The sequence below is a fragment of the Chelonia mydas genome, chromosome 5 (assembly GCF_015237465.2).
Source record: "Chelonia mydas isolate rCheMyd1 chromosome 5, rCheMyd1.pri.v2, whole genome shotgun sequence".
Classification (NCBI taxonomy): Eukaryota; Metazoa; Chordata; order Testudines; family Cheloniidae; genus Chelonia; species Chelonia mydas.
The window spans coordinates 50,858,487-50,878,668 of NC_051245.2; the positions used below are offsets into that span (position 1 = coordinate 50,858,487).

Here is a 20,182-nt window from a genome sequence, read left to right on the forward strand (position 1 = left end):
TGATCTGACCCAGTTTGGCCATTTTTATGGTACACTTGGATCATATATTCAAGCTCTTTGAAACCATGAGGATTAGAAACTTACTTTTAAAAAAAGAAAGCTTGCATATTCTCACATAATTATACAATTCAAGGAGCTGAGGCTTCAAGAAAATATTGTGGCATTCACAATAAAAAAAAATCACCAGAGTTTACAATACCGTTTTTTCCAGACAGACCCTGGGAATTGTAGGTTTGACGGCAACGTATGCTGCAAAAGAGAGCATGGATATAAAAGGGCTCAGCTCCCTTTTCCTCCGTAAAAGAGAGATCAGGGAAGAGGTCAGACTTGCAGGGCTTGTCCCTGTTGAAAAGGCCTGGGAGGAAGCTCGAGATTAGGTGGGACAGAAGGGAAAGAACTCTGTGGATTAGGACATTCCCAGCCCTAGGGTGGATATAGCTGGGACTAAAGGTACCCACTAATGAATGTCAAGGCTGGGTAGTGTTAGGCTAAGAGCCAGAAGTAGCCAAATTCCAGACGGGAGATAAAGTATTGGGAGAGTGCAAGAAGAGGCAATGGTCACAGGGAATACTGAGGGCTTGGGATATGATTTTATTGGTGGTAGCTTCCTGCTTTGAGGCCCAAGGTCAAGGCTTCCCAAACATGGTGGAGGGAAACTCCTACCCTCTCCCTTGCATAAAGGCAGGAGGAAAAATTCCTCAGATCCTCAAGGAAAGGCTCTAGCCCAGAGGAGGTAAAAAATGGTTGGTTGGATACACTGCTTATTTTTGTTTAACCTGAAGAGGGGAGAGAGGGAAATTTGCTGGATTTGTTAAATTAAACTATCCAGCTACCAAAAAGTAAACTATCCCCGCATCCCAACCCTGCTCCCCAGCAGAAGTGCCGGGCAGGCAGGCAGGGCGGGAGAAGCCCCTACTCCCCGGCAGAAGTGCCAGGCGGCAGGGGAAGCCCCAGCAGCCTGACTCTGCTCCCCATCAGAAGCACCAGGCAGCGAGAGAATCCCCAGGATTGGAGGAGCTCTGGCTCCATGCCGCATCCTCAGGGCTGGGGGAGCTCTCATTTCCTGTTGCAACCCGAGGCCCACAGTGGGAGAATAGGGCAGGACCGTGGGTGGGATACGGGTGGGGCTACAGGGGGAAGGGGCAGAACAGGGTGCAGACGTGGGAGGGGTCACAGGCAGAAGGCGGAGACTGAGGGGTGGGACCACAGGTGGAAGGGGTGGGGAGGTGCCCCCCCACTTGCTCTGGCCCAGGGCCCCACAAAACCTTAACCCACCTCTGTCCTAGAGGAGAAGCCAAGACAGCAGCTGCATCTAATATCGGAAAGGTAAAATCAACCCTCTTGTGATTCATGATTCCCACATCTCACCACCCCCCACCGCAATAAAAAAAACAACACAACCTAAAACCCCATAACAAAACCCCATTGAAATAAAGAAATATAAAAAAACTGAAGACGCAATTCAGCAAATGCTGACTTGATGCATATATTATGGGATTGTGTAAAACTACAGAACACTGGAATAATATACAAAACATAGTGAATGCACTGTTGGAACAGAATGAAAATTCTACTCTGGATGCATGAGAGCTCTCTTGAGTATCCCATCTGAAAATAATTTTACTTCTTCTTACAATCAGAAATGTCTACGTATTTTTTTCTTTTGCAATTTGATGTATCACACAGCAAAGGAAATCAGAAATGGGTCCATTTGAACATGAACTGTTCAGAAAATACACAGAACACAACCAATGAAGAACTGGTTTCTAGGCTGAGAAATAATTTAAAAAACAGGTAAGGTGGGCTAATATCTTTTATCAGACCAACTTATGTTAATGAGTTCTCTCTCTCATATCCTGGGACCGACACTGTTACAACAACACTGCATACAACAATGGTACTTTAAAAACAACATACAATAAAAAAATAGCCTATTTCTTTTAAAGTACCCCCCATGGTCCTGATACTGCAGACTCATAAGTGAGTTGAATGGGACAATTTACATACACAAAATTACTAAAGTGCTAAGTGTTCACAGGATTGGGGCCAAAGACCCTGATCCTGCAATCAGATCTGTGCAGGCAGATCACTCCAACTGAGCAGAACTGCACTGAAGTCAGTGTGATGGGGCTTCACTTGATTCAAGTGTCTGCCTCTACAGATCTGATTGCAGTGCTTGAGCCTGTGTGTGCCAAACTGGCTTGCAAGATATACTCTGTGTACTTTTGTCAATACAGAAAAAAATTTAAAAGATGAAATTCATCTCATGGATTACATTCTTTCTTACATCTTTCACGCCTATTTAGTTTTTCAATAGTGTTTGAAATCGATACAGAAGGCATCCTTCTTTTAACAATAACATGTAAGTCAGTATAACAATGATTTAAAGAACCTTCTCAATGATCTCTTTCTGGTATTCACATCTGTGTTCTTTTTTAGGCACCATGCTTAAAAATACTCTACTTCAGTTTCATAAAATAATCAAACTGAAAGTGAGAATCTTATTACTGCACAATATGCCAAACACAGACCTTGTGATAAGCTTTACTGCTCTGCTAATATTCTAAGGGACTCATTTTAGATTTGCTTAACACGTGCCTGGAAAAAACATAGGCTAAGAACATCCATCTGCTATCTAGTATGATGAAAAACCAGCGCTGAAGATCACAAATTGGAGAAGATATGCAACATCTAATAAGAACAGCTAAACAAATAATGCCTTTATGAGAGGTGGTGAAAAATGAAGCTATGAGGAGAAAATGCAGGTAAGCCTCCTGAGGGAACACAGATGTCTGTGGTTGAATGGAACTGTCATATTCAAACATTACACTAAATGTGAAATGCACATTCTACAACACAAGACACGGGGAAGAAAAAAAATCTGTTTAATTTTTAACCAAATTATTGCCTTAATACCGAAGTGAGGAGGAGACTCTCCCCTTTGGTCTTTAATTCACATTATTGTGAAGAAATTCAGCGTGAACAAAAAACTTACATTTAAGAATTAATAGCTAGCTTTTCAGACCTCATTGGGTTCATTTGGGTTAATAACTGAAAAATTTGTTAAGATACATTTTCTTTTTATGTCACTTATTAGGGAAAGTCAGATTTCCTTGATTTTCCACACTTTAACTTTACAAGTTTAGGCTACTGAAATATGTCTGCAGCTGATGATCCCTGACATTCCCACTGACATCATATGAGGAATCCAAGTGGGAAAAAAATTGAGGGAAGAATCAGGTGTATCTGAGAGAAGTAAGGTTGCCAGTTCTGGTTGGACATATTCCTAGAGTTTTCATCACATGACATAATCTTTAAATAAAGATTAATCTTTAATTCCTGGAGACTTCAGAACAATCCTGGAGGGTTGGCAACCCCAGAGAGAAGGGAGCATGCAAAGGGAGCAGATAAAAGTCCAGCACATGATGGGTATGTTGTATGATCAGTATTAAAGAATTATGCACCACTACAAAAATACACTGGCTACAGTAGTTTTTCAAAATGAAAAAATATTCATTAGAAGGCAACCTGCATCTCTCTTCTCAGTAACTACTAAAGGAAACAAGGAAATGATCATATGAAAAATAAAATGCCAAAGTAAGAACACTGGGGGAAAAAGTAGATTATTCTAAAATTTTAATCCAATGTTTGTTCTCTGTTGATAAACTAATGTTTGTACAGTACTTTAGCGATGTAAAGTCGGTGCTAAGTATTACCATCAGGAGATCTTTAACTCTAAATGCAAGGCATTTGTTACCTTAGTTTAATGGTTCTAATGTTGTTAAACCATTTAATCTCCTCTTTTATTTAAGATATAACTTCATTCAAATCTATAAAATGCATGTTATTAATGCATATGAATGAATCAGAATGGATCAATCTATGAGAACAATAAATATATGCAGCTTACAAGCATTAAAAAATTAGAAATGGTAAAATCACGTAAGCGGAATTTACTTGTACATGTTGACATCAGTCACTTCAAAAATGATTACATACTTTTCTTTACAATAGATCTCTTAGGTACTTCAGATTATGTTTCTATCAAGTGTGTTCTGATCCATCATTTAAATTGGTACAGTATTTAGCAAGCAAACTATCCAAATTAATATATATATATATAGATCTCTATGAAACATGAGTATCATGCATAATCTCATTCATTTAAAAAAAAAAGGAAGCAAAGTTTCTAGAACAGTTGAAGCTGCATCTAAAACTTATCTATACACCAGAGAAGTTCACACTTTTAGACTTCTTTTTCAAATATTAAAATGCACAATATGAAATATGTACACATATGAAAGGTTTTAGTCTGAAGATTTTTTAAACAATCTTTCTTGATTGAAACTTGTTACACCAAGAATATTGCTTCAGTCCAAGTGGCTATAGTAAAATTTTAAGCACCTAAGAAGTTTTAACTAGCACAACCTTAATTATAGCAGCAGAAATGCAACACTACAATGTGTATATCAAACAAAACAGAAAATTTAAATATGGGTAAGCAGATTGCTTCTACAAATATGTTATGAGTCAACTGTTGGACACTTAGGGATAAATGTGTACTCAACATAGCAGTGAGAGGAGATTCATAGAATCTCAGAAATGTAGAGTTGGAAGGGACCTCAAGAAGTTATTAAGTGCAGATCCTGGAGCTGAGACAAGAGAAAATATACTTAGTCCAACAAATTTATTAGAGCAAATTTATTAGTCTCTAAGGTGCCATGAGTACTCCTTTTCTTTTTGTGGATACAGACTAACACGGCTGCTACTCTGAAACCTATACTTAGACCATCCCTGTCTAACCTGTTCTTAAAACGACCAGTGACAGGGATTCCACAATCTTCCCTAGAAGCCTACCTATTCTAGTACTTAACTATCCTTATAGTTAAAAAGTTTTTCCTAATATCTAACCTAAATCTCCCATGCAGCAAATTAAGCCCATAACTTCTTGTCCTACAATGGAGATGGAGAAAAATTGATCACCGTCCTCTTTATAACAGCCTTTAACGTCTTTAAAGACTGTCATCAAGTCCCCACTCCATCTTCTTTTCTGAAGTCTAAACACGCTCAGGTTGGTTTTTTTAACCTTTCCTCATGGTTCAGGTTTTCTAAACCTTTTATCATTTTTGTTGCTCTCCTCTGGACTCTCGCCAATTTGTCCACTTCTTTCCTAAAGTGTGGCGCCCAGAATTGGACACAGTATCCTAGCTGAGGCCTCACCAATGCCAAGTAGAACAGGACAATTATCTTCCTTGTCTTACATTCAATTTGGGATCCACTAAAATCCTGATGTCCTTTTCAGCAGTACTATCACTTAACTAGTTATTTCCCAATTTGTAATTGTCCATTTGATTTTTTTTCCTAAGTGTAGGACTTTGCACTTGTCTTTATTGAATTTCATCTTGTTGATTTCAAACCAATTCTCCGATTTGTTAAAGTCATTTTCAATTCTAATACTGGCCTTCAAAGTGCTTGCAACCCCTCTCACTTTGGTATTATTACAAATCTTTTTATAAACAATACTCTCCACTCCCTATCCAAGTCATTAATGAAAATATTGAATAGAACCGGATCTGGGACTGACCCTTGTGGAACCCCACAAGATATGTTCTCCAAGTTTGACAGTGGACCGTTGATAACTACTCTGAGTATGGTCTTTCAACCAGTTGTGCACCCACCTTATAGTAATTTCAACTTTGTTTCAAAATTTATTGTATTTTTAATTTTATATTATACCTATTACCTAACCAATTAGAATACCAGTTAAGTGGTCAGTTAGCATAACAATGAACAAACCAAGTACTACTACCTGTTAGAATACCAGGCGCCCAAACAAACTTAACTCTGTCCTGTAGTGATACCAGGAGGAGAAGACAAAAATCTAATGTCTATAAAAGCCAGTTTAATGTAATCTGGGACTACAAATGCTACTACACCATAACTACAAATGTATAATTATTGCACAGCTGCACTATAGGGTAAAAGTTTCCTTGAGGTTTTTAAAATATCTTACATGAACACTGAACAAGAAACCCAAATGAGAAGGCTACTGTGGGATATTATTTCTAATGATTTAAAGGTATGCAGTATCAGCTTTTAGCCAGATTCACCAGGACACTCAGGATACTTTACACCAGTGGTTCTCAAAGCCGGTCCACTGCTTGTTCAGGGAAAGCCCCTGGCGGGCCGGGCCAGTTTGTTTACCTGCCGCATCTGCAGTTTCGGCCGATTGTGGCTCCCACTGGCCACGGTTCGCCACTCCAGGCCAACGGGGGCTGCGGGAAGCGGCGTGGGCTGAGGGATGTGCTGGCCACCCTTCCCACAGCCCCCATTGGCCTGGAGCGGCAAACCGCAGCCAGTGGGAACCACGATCGGTGGAACCTGTGGACGCAGCAGGTAAACAAACCAACCCGGCCCACCAGGGGCTTTCCCTGAACACGTAGCAGACCGGCTTTGAGAACCACTGCTTTACACCACTCTGGAGCTGTATAATGCAGTCAGTATACTGGTCAGTTTCCCCAACTCCTGACCTCCACATTGCCCTACATCTCCCAGTTTTCTTCTTTGACCTATTCACTCATTTTCCCCTATATACATACACCTTCACTCCTGTGCCTCACATTTCCCTGCTCACATGCACAGTTTCCTTCTCCCGTCCTACCTGTTGAGTAGATTTAGAGTAATAAGTAGGGTGTTTTTTTAAAGAAATCATTAGAATTAACAGTATTTTGCCAGTATTCTTAACAAGAAATTTCTTATTTCAACAGGGAGGAAGAAAAGCATTCTTCTACAGAGGAATTCCATGAAGAACTTCCCTCTTTCAAAATGCCTGCAATCTCCTTTTAGTCTCAATGAGAATGCTGGAAGTGCCCTTTAACAAAGTTGCCCTCTTTCAAAATGACCACTGCCTTCCACTGGTAACAATGGCAGCTCAGCAAGCTGCCCTCTAGAAAGATGGTGGCTCCAAATGCAGTCAGGGATCACCATTTAACTCAAGCTAATCAACCAATTTACTTGTAAATTCTCAGAAAATTCAATCTGTACTCAAAGAGTAAATGGAGTAATTTTAGAAAGAATATGCCATATCTTTTATATGTAACAGAATGGTTGAATTCCTGCTATAAGTGCAAAATTCAGCACAACTTTAACTGTAGGACTGTGCATCCATAAAGAGAGAAAAATGTATTTGGATTTGTACAGTACCAAAACCTCCTTGCATCAAATGTTAATGTTAAAATTTCTGACTTTTATGCATATAGCATCTCAATCACAATGCTACTAAACATTATGTGAGAATGGTGAGGAAGACAAAAATCACCCCTTCTGCAGGGAAACTCTTGGGAGAATTACTGGGAGGAGGATTCCCTTGTGAAATTTTCTCACAAATAATTCTGTTGCTGGATGGGATTTGGCCGGACAACAGGTTCGGGCCCCCAAGTTGGCAGATCTCAGCCTTTCTCCTAGCAGCACAGGGCCATTTAAACTAGCTTTACAGGCCTCTGCCCAAACCGACTCCTTGGCAATGAAGTTTCAGGGTGTCTCCCACTGATGCATGCCTTGGAACTCCCCCTAGAAAGAGCTGCCAGCATAAAGGGGGCATCTCACAAATGGGACATACAAAGTTGCAAAAGCATGCAAAAGTTAATGAAGCTTAGGGTGTATTAAAATTGGGGGGTAGATTTACCATAGATATCCAGAGTGTGGAAATGGGGGTGGGGGGTAATTGGGATCTGTACCTTTAAGTTGTTTAGCCTTACAGATAGGAAGTCTGGGTGAGAGGTGCTGCAGAAGTCTATGTTCTGATATGCAGAGGCAGTTGGGTAACTGTCCAACTGAATAAAGAGGATCTATTTCAAGCATCTTGTGCCTAGAGCAGTGGTTCCCAAACTTTAACAACCTGTGAACCCGTTTCACTAAAATGTCAAATTTCACGAGCCCCCTCCTAAAAATGAATATTTCCAGGGATTTTCTCCTTCACCTGAGTATAAATTATAAAAGCAGTGATCTTGGAAATATAAAATTTGTTTTTATGACATGCTTATTACACACTATTTATTATTTATTATCTATCATTACAGTATTTTTATTACATTATGAAAACAGCAACACTCTTCCAAGATCTCACTTTCGTAGCTTGTATCACTTTGAATAAGCCTGTTATAAGACAAGGCTCCTATGTTTCATCAAGGAGTATCAGATGTGAAACAGCATGAAGGTATTTAAGAAGCCAACTCAAAGAGTTCCTCCTACACAAGCATTCAGGTCTTGAGCAGTCCAGGCAAACAACGCACGTTACAACAAAGCTTAAACTTGTTCTTCATAATAATTTTTATAACAATACTAGCTGCCTATTTAATTTTAAAAACAGCAAAAAATATCCACCTCCCTTTCCATTTCTTATAAGGAGTCTTGAAGTTTAAATCTCCTCAGTGTGATAGATATGCTTGCTTTGATCTGCTTAGCTCTTGGAAGTCCAGGGACTCCGGCCCCGTGCTGCCTGGGATCCCTAGGGACAGCTCTGTCCGCCATTAGGGAATTTTTTCCCAAGAACCCCCTGTAACATTTTGCGAACCCCAGTTTGGGAACCACTAGCCTAGAGTGATTCCTGAACACCACATGCTACCAGGAGTAATCAAAATTAAAGAAAATAACCTGAGTGGCAGAATGGAGCAGCTAAAAAATTCCACTAGAGCAGAAACTCTCTGGAAATATGGAAGACAACAGGACAATATTTAAAAAGTGTGTTACTTTCTATCTGCAAGCAATGGGTGACAATCAAAAAGGAAGACAATCAGAAGGTAGTCTTATTTCTGACAGTAGCAGGTTCTGGTGCACTTGATTTATTTATAAGTTTTCAGTTAACTCAGGCAGAAGAGACTAACTATGAAACTATATTACAAAAGTTTGAGGAGTACTCTGCTCCACCTAAAAATGAAACATGACAGATGTTTTCAACCTGTGTGTATAAAAAGAATTAGTCCTTGACAGGGCGATTAGGACTTGTCAAGCAGTGGTAGTCCAGAATGAAGCTTATGGAGAATGGATAGTGCTCTGACACTATAGACATGATTGAGAATCCAAAATATCACAGGAAAAGAAAGCTAAGGCTGAAAGGCTCACAGAGCTTAAACTCATGATGAAGCAAGAACAGTTCATGGAGCTTCATGTGCTGTGACACATAGCGTAAGGCAGGATAATACACAGGATATGGAAAAAGATGCAAGAAATTAAATGGATTGCAAACTCTTGCAAAGAGATGTAAATACCAGCAGCGTGTGCATAGCATGGACAAAGAGGACAACAACTGCACTGCTAGCTCAGACCAGTGTTTCATAGAGCAATGAACACCATTGCAGCAGAAGATGAATGGACTGCCAACCTGAAAGCAAATGGGACATATATTAATTTTAAGTTGCACACTAGTGCATAAGCCAATGCATTGCCAGAAACAGTGTTATTAACACCCAAAGAAAATCCACTGGTAGTGAAAAATAAAACTCAGGGCAAACAATGTTGAGCTTATCCCTACTAAAGGAATATATGAATTAGATGTATGGGTAAATAACAAAGTAGAACAGATACAATTTGTAATAATACCCAGGGAAAGAGCACCCATTTCTGGATTAAAAATATGTCCACCCTTGATCACATCCAAAGGGTGCACTCACTGACAGGATGGGAGACCAAAACAACTGGGGAACAGTGTGAGGACATCTTCCAGAGAACAGAGAAACTCTCAATAGAGTACAAAATACAGTTGAAAGAGCCCAACTGCCACCCAACACATGCCCTTAGAAAAGTTCCCCTCCCCCTAAGACAGAAGCTAAAAGGAGGAGATGGATAGGGTCATTGCTCTGGGAATCAGAGTGAGTAGAAAAACCAACAGAGTGGGTACACTCGATCACTGCAAGAAAAAAACCCAGCACTTTTCACGTAGGTATTGTCCCAAAAGTATTAAGTAAATATGTAAAAGAGGAACACTTTCCACTACCTACAAGGGAAGAAATTGTTGGGGATATAGCTGATGCCAAATATTTTTCTATTCTGGATCCATCAGTAGGGCTCTGGCAATGCACAGAAAAACAGTGTACACATTTGTGCACATTCAACACCCTGTTTGGGAGACACTGTTTCCGCAGACTGTGTTTGGGTTGTATTTGGCACCCAAGGTGTTTCACTGGAAAATACAACACATTTTTGTTGGTATAAACTCTATAGAGGGTTCTGCAGTTTACATAGATGATGTTTTGATCTGGGAAAAAAGAATAGAAGAGCATGAGCCAACACTCCAGGCAGCTCTGGAAAGAACAAGAGATCTGCGCTAAAGCTAAACAAACAAAAATATAAATTCTGAGTAGTGGAAATAACATATCTGGGAGAGACGTGAAAAAAGCAAGATGCACAGGCAGATCACAGGAAGGCCGAGTCCACCAGCAGTATGACTGACTCAACACACAAGGAGAGGGCACGAAGTTTTGTTGGAATGGTGAACTATGTAGGGAAATTTGTACCTACTCTAGCGGCTCACACCAGCAACCTGAGGGCACTACTGTGCAAAGATGTCCAATGGACATGGAACACAAATCTTAAAAAAAAGAGTTTGAGAAACTGAAGGAATTAATTGATAAGGCCTCAGTCCTGTGGTTGTATGACAGTAAGTGTTAACCTAAATTGTCCACACACCATCTGCAAATATTGGTGCAGTCCTCTTATAGCAATATGGTCAAAACAGGAGACCAGTGGCTCATGGGCACTAACAAAAACTGAGTGTCAATATGCTCCAAAAGGAGGCTTCGGTCTTAGTGCATGGCTGTAAAAAGTTTCGTTCCTTTATTTATGGAAGGCTAATGTTAGCTGAAACTGACCACAAGCCATTGATCGCTATTGTGACAAAGGGCCTGGCAACTATTGCACCAAGAAATGCAGAGATTATTTTTTCAGTTAGAAATGTGTGATTTGCAAATTGAATACAAGCAAGGAAGGTATTTGGAAGTTGCAGACACACTCTACAGAGCATTTGAGAAAAGTGCAGTGGAGCAAAGTCCAGAGTCAGACATCATACATGTTAATTTGATTAAAAAACACCTGCCTGGACTTCTATGAAATGTGGACTGTGATTGTCAGAACATCAGCTCAGGATAAGAACCTGCAGAAATTGATTAAGGCCATCAGCACAGGGTGACTAGGACAGCATGTTCCCAGCTGCTATCACCAATTTGCCAGGGGTGGGGGTTTTCAGTCACAGTTGGAATTTTGGTTAGATACCACCATGGAGATCCCTACGGTGTTACTGAAAAGTGTTAAAAAGATACATGAAGGTCATTTAGGAATAAAAAAATCTAAGAAAGGCTAGAGAGATTATATACTGGCCTCATTGAACAATGACATTGAGGAAGCTGTCAAGGCTTATAGCATGTGCCAAAAATACAGGTCAAATGAAGGAAATGAGCCCTCATCTCGGTAACAGAGGAAAAATTGGCCCCTGAAGCCACGTAGGCATAGATGTGTTTACACTGACTGGAAAAAACTATGTACTTGTTCTACACTATTATTCTCATTTCCCTGATACACCTTTATTAGACGATACTACAGCCACACAGGTGACTGTGCAAATTAAATGTATTTTTGCTAGATATGATATTCTGGCCCTCTCAAACAGAGGGTATTCTATAAAATCACTCAAGCATCAACATTTGTATTTCTTCACCTTTGAGTCTTTCAGCAGCCATCATGAATAGTTAGTTGCACATGTAAGTATCCCACAGACATGTCACCTAGTAAGAAAATCAACTTAAAGGGGGAATTCAATACCCGTTAACGTTATTTTTCCAGTGGATGAGGGCAGTCACGTGTGAGTAGACAAGAGAACGCAATGAAACTAAAGAATGTCCAAGCACCTGTCCAGGTTTTCTTAAGGCTTTTTTTAGCTTCCCAAACATATATTTAAAGGCCGGTAGGTGAGACACATCTGCTTGAAGTGAAATTGGTCAGAAAAAGAAAGGAGTCTCACTCTAGCTTAAACTGAACAACATTTATACAAAAATAGCAAAGTGCAGTATTTTAACAGTGACTGTATGTAAACAGTTAAAAGGACAGTATAAAAGTCATATTGATGATGCAAAGAGCATTATAACAGTGAAGAAATACCATTTACAGTTTTAAAAAATTGTCTGTTCTCCAAATGCACACCGTCAATCTCTAACTGGATGGGATCTATGTAGCATTCCTTCCATTCAGCAGAGTGGAAGCATTTCTCAAGAACACAATCTAGAAGGACCCTGTCAAAAGCTGAGGCCATAGAAACACTGGTGGCCAGTAAAGTAAGAGTGTGTGTGTGTGTAGGAACAATCTGTTCCATCTTGTATTTAGCTGTGACACTCTGAGTAAGTTTCCCAGACCTGAAGAAGAACTCTGTGTAAGCTCAAAAGCTTGACCCTCTCACTGACGAAGTTGGTCCAATAAAATATATTACCTCACCCACCTTGAGGGAATTTATGTCAGTCTTCCAGATCTCTTCTAGGGAAGAAATGCCTCTTTCAGAATAGGAGAGAGCATTGCGTATAGTGATGTGGCCTTTAGCCATTATTGAACAAAGCAGACATTGTGCAAAATAAGCAGGCCCCCCACATATTCCACAGCCACAGAAATCACACCTTGCCACAGAATTGTGCTTCGGAATCTCAACTTTCAATTAAAAGAAATTTAGTTTGTAGCCTTTATGGTTGTGGAGATAATCTTGAAAACATGAATCAAACATAAAGTGATGTAGGGTTGTCTTCTAAAGTGTGCAGAGTTAGCTCTGAGGAGCATGATCTGTCTCGTTCATTTCAGCCAGGGCTCCATGTACTCCATGGCCACAGAGTTTGGCATTTCTTTCACAATGATACTGAGTTCAGTAGTTTCTCTGTGGAATTTTGCTGCAGCCAGAGGCCTGATATTTTGTTTTCTGTCTCTCTGCCTGTACTTTCCTCTTGTTCTCCAGATTCCTCACTAAGGGGTATTAATATGTGCATTCTACATGCACTGTTCCATTGGGATGGGCAGCAGGGAGCCAAATCTGGAGTCCAATTTTCAGCCAGGAGGACCCAGAAGTGTTGGATGGCCAGTGAGGCTGCCTGGAGAACAACACAGTAGCAGAAGCTGGGGAAGCCAAGAAAATGAGCTGCTGAAGCTGGCTACAAGCTTCCTCCTCCGCTGGTACACACAGGAGGCAGAGAAGGAGGTTCTGAAATGGGCTGCCTGGAAAACATTGTGACTGCTGAGAATCATGGAGACAGGCCACCTGAAGAACACAGCAAAAAAAAACAACCTCAAAAAGTAATAATTTGTGAAAATAAGCGTTAGTTTGTTTTATGTCAATGAAAAGTTTCAACTATTTTCAATCAATTGAGTGTGCATTTGGGTCAGAAGGAAGGATAGTTTATGAAAATAGAACAAAGAGGTTCTTGCTGCAAAATCCAGTCCCATTGTGCTGTGGAGCAATGGAGTTTGAGAATGATCATTATCACTAGTATACATTCTCTGATTTATTTGAAGAGCACTTCCTCATGGATCTTTCCTGATAATCTTTGGTCCTTTCAAACACATGTACAAACTCATAAACCCCAAAATTCTTTGTAATGTTTTTGAATGAATATTTATATTTATGGTCCTTTGGGCATCTAATGAAGAGATGTGCCTCTTAGTCTCATTGAAGGAAGGACACAAAGAAAGCAAGAAGATCTCCTGTTTCTAACGGAAAAGAGTTGTGTACTTTAAACAAAGGAACAATGTGGAGGCCAACTTGTCCTTATGAAATACTAAGCAAGGAGACTGGGAAAACATCTCAGGCAAGCAGACATAATCTATAATAGCAACTAGAAAATATATTTTCTAGCATTAAGAACTTAAAAAGCAATAGCCTACATCCTATTTGGGATGGAAGAGAGAATAGTAACAGTCTTTAACACTCCATTCAGCCTCCATATAAGGTAATCTGCATGATATGGGGCTTAACATTAACTAAGACTCAAAAGAATCAGTTGGAAAGGGCGTATTGGTTTATGAGACCGTAAATTATTTGGAGGCAATTACTTTGTCTTTTTCTTGTTCTGTACAGGATTTAGCACATTTTGGGGCAATGTAAAAATCATAAATACTCAAACCCAAAACAGAAGCCTCATTTGTCAAGTTGCTGTTGAGGAGACATTCATCAAACCTAAGAAGGAAAAAGAAATCTACAATTTTACTGTGGCCATTTGGTAGTATTAATAGATCTCTCTTTACAATAGAGTCTGGAAGAAATGTCATTATAATAATGAACAGAGATGCAAGAACTTTTGGACTGCAAAAAGATCTCAACACTTACGTTAGAAGACCATCTTGAGATGAAGGGAGCCTTTAATGTGTCAGCCTATCAGGTCCAGGGTCATGGAATCAAGGTGGCACCTGCTTAGCTCACCAGGAGACTGCGGTACTATGTGCACAACCTAACAAAGTAGGACTTTACAAAAGAGATGAAAAGTTCTACATAGGAAGCCATAAGGGAAGGAAAGCTCACTCCTCAAAGAAGACTAATTTTTGGCTCAGAGCATTCCTACAAAGGATTTTGTGTGTGTGCGCAAGATTTCTAGAGCAAAGAAGTTTTCCTCTACCCAACAGATAGCTGGACTGGCAAAGAAGCTTGGGGCTTTTAGTTCCCTTTTTCTGGGTCAGATAAGCTACTATTGCAAAATTGCCTGCACAGTTTAGCACCAGTTTTCTTGTCTGAGATACCTGGACCACAAACAAGACTCTTTTTATGTTTCTTTTTTCAAGTATATTTACATGAAGCTTCAACTAAGGGTAGAACCATTTTCCTTGATCCAACATATACAGTTCCTGTGACGGGTTCGGTCACAGAGACCCCCTTGGGACTGTCACCTGATGTGCTGAGACTACCTCTGAGCCTGTTTTCTCTGACAGTTTGGGCCTTCAGAACCCTGCCTTGTTGAGCCAGACATGCTCATCTGCTGCAACACAGACCCAGGGTCTGACCCACACCCCCAAAGCTGCAGACTTAACTGAAAATGGCTTAGCAAGTGCTCCTGTCTCTAGCACCCAGACACCCAGCTCCCAATAGGATCCAAACCCCAAATAAATCTGTTTTACTCTGTATAAAGCTTATACAGGGTAAACTCATAAATTGTCGGCCCTCTATAACACTGATAGAGATATGCACAGCTGTTTGCTCCCCCAGGTATTAATTACTTACTCTGGATTAATTAATAAGCAAAGTGAATTTATTAAATATAAAAAGTAAGATTTAAGTGGTTCCAAGTAATAACAGACAGAAAAAAGTAAGTTACCAAGCAAAATAAAACAAAACATGCAAGTCTAAACCTAATACATTAAGAAACTGATTACAGATAAAATCTCACCCTCAGAGATGTTCCAATAAGCTTCTTTCACAGACTAGACTCCTTCCTAGTCTGAGCCCAATCCTTTCCCCTTGTACAGTTCTTGTTAGCTCCAGCTCAGGTGGTAACTAGGGGATTTCTCATGACTGGAACCTGCTTTGTTCGGTGTGTATATATATATATATATATATATATATACACAGACATAGATATATATATACACAGATATACACAGACAACATGATATACGCAGATACACACAGACAACATGAAAAAATGGGTGTTGCCATACACACCATTTTTCATGTTGTCTGTGTGTATATATATATATATATATCTTCCTATTGTATTTTCCACTGCATGCATCCGATGAAGTGGGTTTTAGCCCACGAAAGCTTATGCTCAATAAAGGTGTTAGTCTCTAAGATGCCACAAGTACTCCTTGTTCTTTTTGCTGATACAGACTAACATGGCTACCACTCTGAAACCTGTCAACCTCCACAGATGGCCATGAAAGATTCTATAAACAGCACTTAGTCCACTTACCAGTCAGACAAAGTCAATTTTCATTATTAATATCATCAAAATAGAAATGATTAATCATAAGTACTTCTGGAGGTACAGGCCTGTCTTTATGTAATATGGGTGCTGCAGTATTTATACATATATATATTACAAATATATACATATACTGTACTGAAATACATATCAAGTACAGTGAAAAATATTACATATTGGAGATATATTCAGTTACCCTCCTCCTGCATCCAATGTTTTAAAACCTTTTTCCTGTTTCTTAAAAACCAGATTCAGAAAAAACATATTAGATTACCTAGTTCATCCTACTAAAGTACATGTTGTTAAATATGGATTCTCTGGGATAAGACCCAAGGACCACTCACACCCTAAACAAGAATCATTCTCTTAGATTTACAAGGTACATACCTAAGAAAGTGTGAAAAAACAAACAAACCTTCTGTGGCTTTGTTGTGCCTAACAACTAAAGTTTTTAGATATTACACATATTCTATTATTGAATACCTGTATTACAATCCACCATAAGGGCTCTGATGTTTTCAAAGCCTTTAAACTGAACCACAGCCTTGAATTCTAATATTGGCAATATAATGTTTTTCACTGAGCATAAAATCCTAGCCTCCTTGAAGTCAATGGTAAAACTCTCATTGGGGAAGATTATTTTAAAACATTTGTGTTTACATCTATTGCACCTAACCTATTAGGCTATATTTTTCCACGATATCATTGCCATATGCTTCAGTATGTATATACAATATATTTGTAAGAATTTAGAATCTAAAAGTAGATGCTAGACTTCAAAGTCATGTGTTGTTATAGTGCATATAATTAAAAGCAGATGAAACATAAAAACAGTATTGGTCCTATTATATATCATATTCATAAGTACAGTCAGTCAACTTCAATTGTGGCAAAAATCAATGAAATATGAGATTCACATTTTTGTCACACTAAAGGCTGCACACATCCCAACGATATAGGTTAAAAAAAAATTTTACAACTCGTTATCCTTGTTATACTTCATGAGAGAGCGCAAGTTATAGTAGGTAGTAGCAATAATAGGAAAATGCATTTATAACACAGGCACTGTCCCATAATAAATATACCTTACCTGCAATGATTCTATCACCTAGTCATTAATCATGCCATTTTACATCTAAAACTGTAAAACAAATCTCTGTTTTTTCTTTGTGTTTTTTAAGGTAGGGAGACTCCAAAAAGCAATCCATCAATCTCAAATTAAAAATTGATTGTAAAGCAGGTTGACATGGAAAGGATGTGTGTAGGTCCTGCCCTATGCTGGTTGGCATACATACAGGAGCCTACCATGCGTCTCCCTTCTTCCTTCCCTGACCTACTTCCAACCATATCACATACACAGTGACCTGACTAGCCATATAAATATACATCTGTTTCATGCAAAAAACTTATTTGATTACTTTTTTGATATTTTTGGATGATGACACTGAACAACAGACAAAGCAAAATGAGCAATAAGACTGAATAGCAAACAGAATAATAGGGATTATAGCATTATAGAGGTAATGTTAAAACAATGGAACACAAAATTTCTTGTTAGGTATCATTTTGATTCAACTACTGAAATCATCCCACCGTGCATTTCCAAGTTTAGCATCAACAGTGAACTCTTTAATAGGAGATCTTGAAGAAACTTTCATGAGCTTAAGGGGCTGTGGGCTCCAACTCATTTTCCATTTCTCAACGTGAAAGTATCCTTCATTGAAAGTATCTTCTCATCACTAACTTACGTCTAAGATTATTTCACAATTTTTAGAGTTTCAAAAACTTTTCACTTCTGGCACATCCCCTGTTATGATAGTATAATATTTTACTATAGTAATTTTGTCACTCTAGAGGCTCTGATCTCCCCAAATTTACTTCACTGAACTCTGTTCCCTGCATTCCATCTGTTATGGGATGTCCACCCCACACAAGGACTGAAGGGGTAAATTAAGGCAATTAACCTATAGGCTGCACCTGGTGGAAAGCCAGGGTGAGCGAAAGCCTAATTGCTGATGAAGTTCAGTTGTGGGAAGAGCTGGTCAGGGTTTATAAAGAGAGGAAGTTGGCAGTAGATGGTGAGCTGTAGAGAAGTGAGCCTGCGGTCACAATCCATGATACAAGGGGGAGAGTAGAAGCCTGAGAAAGGCAGGGTAGAAAGCAGTCAAGGGAAGGATCAGTAAGGTCTGAAAGCCATAAACCTGAACTTCTGGTTTGAGGATCCCTGGATTGGAACCTGGTGTAGAAAGTGGGCCTGGGTTCCCCTACAAGCCACTGCGGGAGTGACACAGTCAGCACAGAAGTGGACATGGAGACTGCCTGAGACCCTGGAAGGGGAGGACGATTGACTTGGCTGGCGGACAAAGCCATGAGGAGAGGCTCTGCAGCTCCTGACCAGTGAGAGAGGGGTTGCAGGCCAAGTGACTGAGACAATGGGCTGACCGTCTACAAAATAAAGTGCAATGGAGCGCAAACAGTGGTGAGCTAATTCCCCAGATGAGCCACGAGAAGGCACTGCCAAGTGATGAGTAGAGCACACACCTGTTACACCATCAGAAAAACTCTCCTCCAGAGGAGGGGGATTAAATACTGTTCTATTAACAGGAGCTACAAACAGCAAACATGTCAAAATATTGTGCCCGTAAATAAACAAGTACTAAAAGCAGAAAAAGGAGCTTAGATTACAGAAATTTGATCTACTTACAGTAGTACATTTTTTAACAATTCCATTCCTCTGAAACACAATTTACCAACTCAGCTAACTACAATAAATACATGGCTGGGTGTTTTCCCCCAATTTTATTTTTGCTTTTTCCCCATTTTTGTATTGCTCATGAAAGGTGTCGGATTGATAGCTCTGAAGACTGTTGCCTTGTTATTTGTCCACAAAACAAGTACAGCCTGGACAGCTGCTGTGCAAAATTATTCATGCTGTCCTGCTAACTGGCCTCAATCCTAACCAGAAAAGAGAATTTAAAGGGGTGATACACGCATGATGCCCACTTATTCCCTAGTCTTTTTGCAGAAGATGACAGTTAGTGCTAATTGCTACACAACTTCCTGTCAACTAGTAACGGAACCAAGATCACCTCTAGTTACCATATTGCAAGATACTAAGTAGTCATCAGATGATAACAATTTGGGACAACATGCAGGATTTAAATGGGTAACCTAGAAGTTAAAGACTCTTAAACCCATGATCAATTTTCTGATCAATCTTCTGAGCCATCCACGCCAAATTCATGCTTATTAGACAATCTGTAATAACAGTCTACTTCACAATTATTCAGAAAACATAATTCCACATAAAAAGGTAACTGAAAGTAATGGTCTGACAAACTGAAAAAAGCCTAAAGACACTCACACTTAAGACTAATACCCCGGCCAGATTTTTGACCCCACTACAGCCTCTTTGTGTCACTCTGGAGGCACATAGGGGCTATAAAGCCCTCTTAGCCAGCCTTCTGAGGATTCCATCAACTCTGATGACGTAGAATTGTCACAGTGGTATCCTCACCCCAGTATAAGGGATGTGGCTGGAGAAAAAGGAACACAGATGCTGCATTCTGGCTACCCCAGCTGCTGGCGCAGCTCTTTCGGGCCACAGGCAGGCAAAGTAACTTTGACCAAATCTGAGGCTGCTTTAAGTTGTACCAGGAGCTGAACCAAAGGGCCTCAAAAGTCGCACACAGCCTCCTTTCCCCCTTATTCCTCCTGTTGTCTTGCTCTACTGGATCAGATGATTCAGCCCCTTATATTTACCTCACTTCATAATACCTAGTCTAAATATTGTAACATGATATGCTTCTTTAAAAGGTGAAAGGACATTCTGAGGATTTTACTTCCTTTCACGATGCAAATGTCCAAAGAACAAACTCATTCTAAGGCAGGGGAGGCCAACCTGAGCCTGAGAAGGAGCCAAAATTTACCAATGTACATTGTCAAAGAACCACAGTAATACGTCAGCAGCCCTCCATCAGCTCTGCCCCCCCGCTCCCACTGCCTCCCGCCCACTGGAAGCCCCTGCTTCCCTCCCTGCACCTCCTGATCAGCTATTTAGTGGCGTGCAGAAGGCTCTGGGAGGGGAGGGAGAGGAGTGAGGGCACTGCAGGCTCAGGAGAGGGGGCAGGAAGGGGTGGAGTGGGAGCAGGGCGTGTGGCAGAGCCAGGGGTTGAGCAGTGAGCACCCCCTGGCCCACTGAAAAGTTGGTGCCTGTAGCTCCAGCCCCAGAGTTGGTGCCTATACAA

The 20,182-nt window shown here is 40.0% G+C and overlaps 1 protein-coding gene across 6 annotated transcripts in view; it reads right to left on the bottom strand.

Moving 5' to 3' along the window:
• SSBP2 (single stranded DNA binding protein 2) overlaps positions 1-20,182 on the bottom strand; it is a 273,371-nt gene that overhangs the window by 170,845 nt on the left and 82,344 nt on the right. The window lies entirely within an intron of this gene.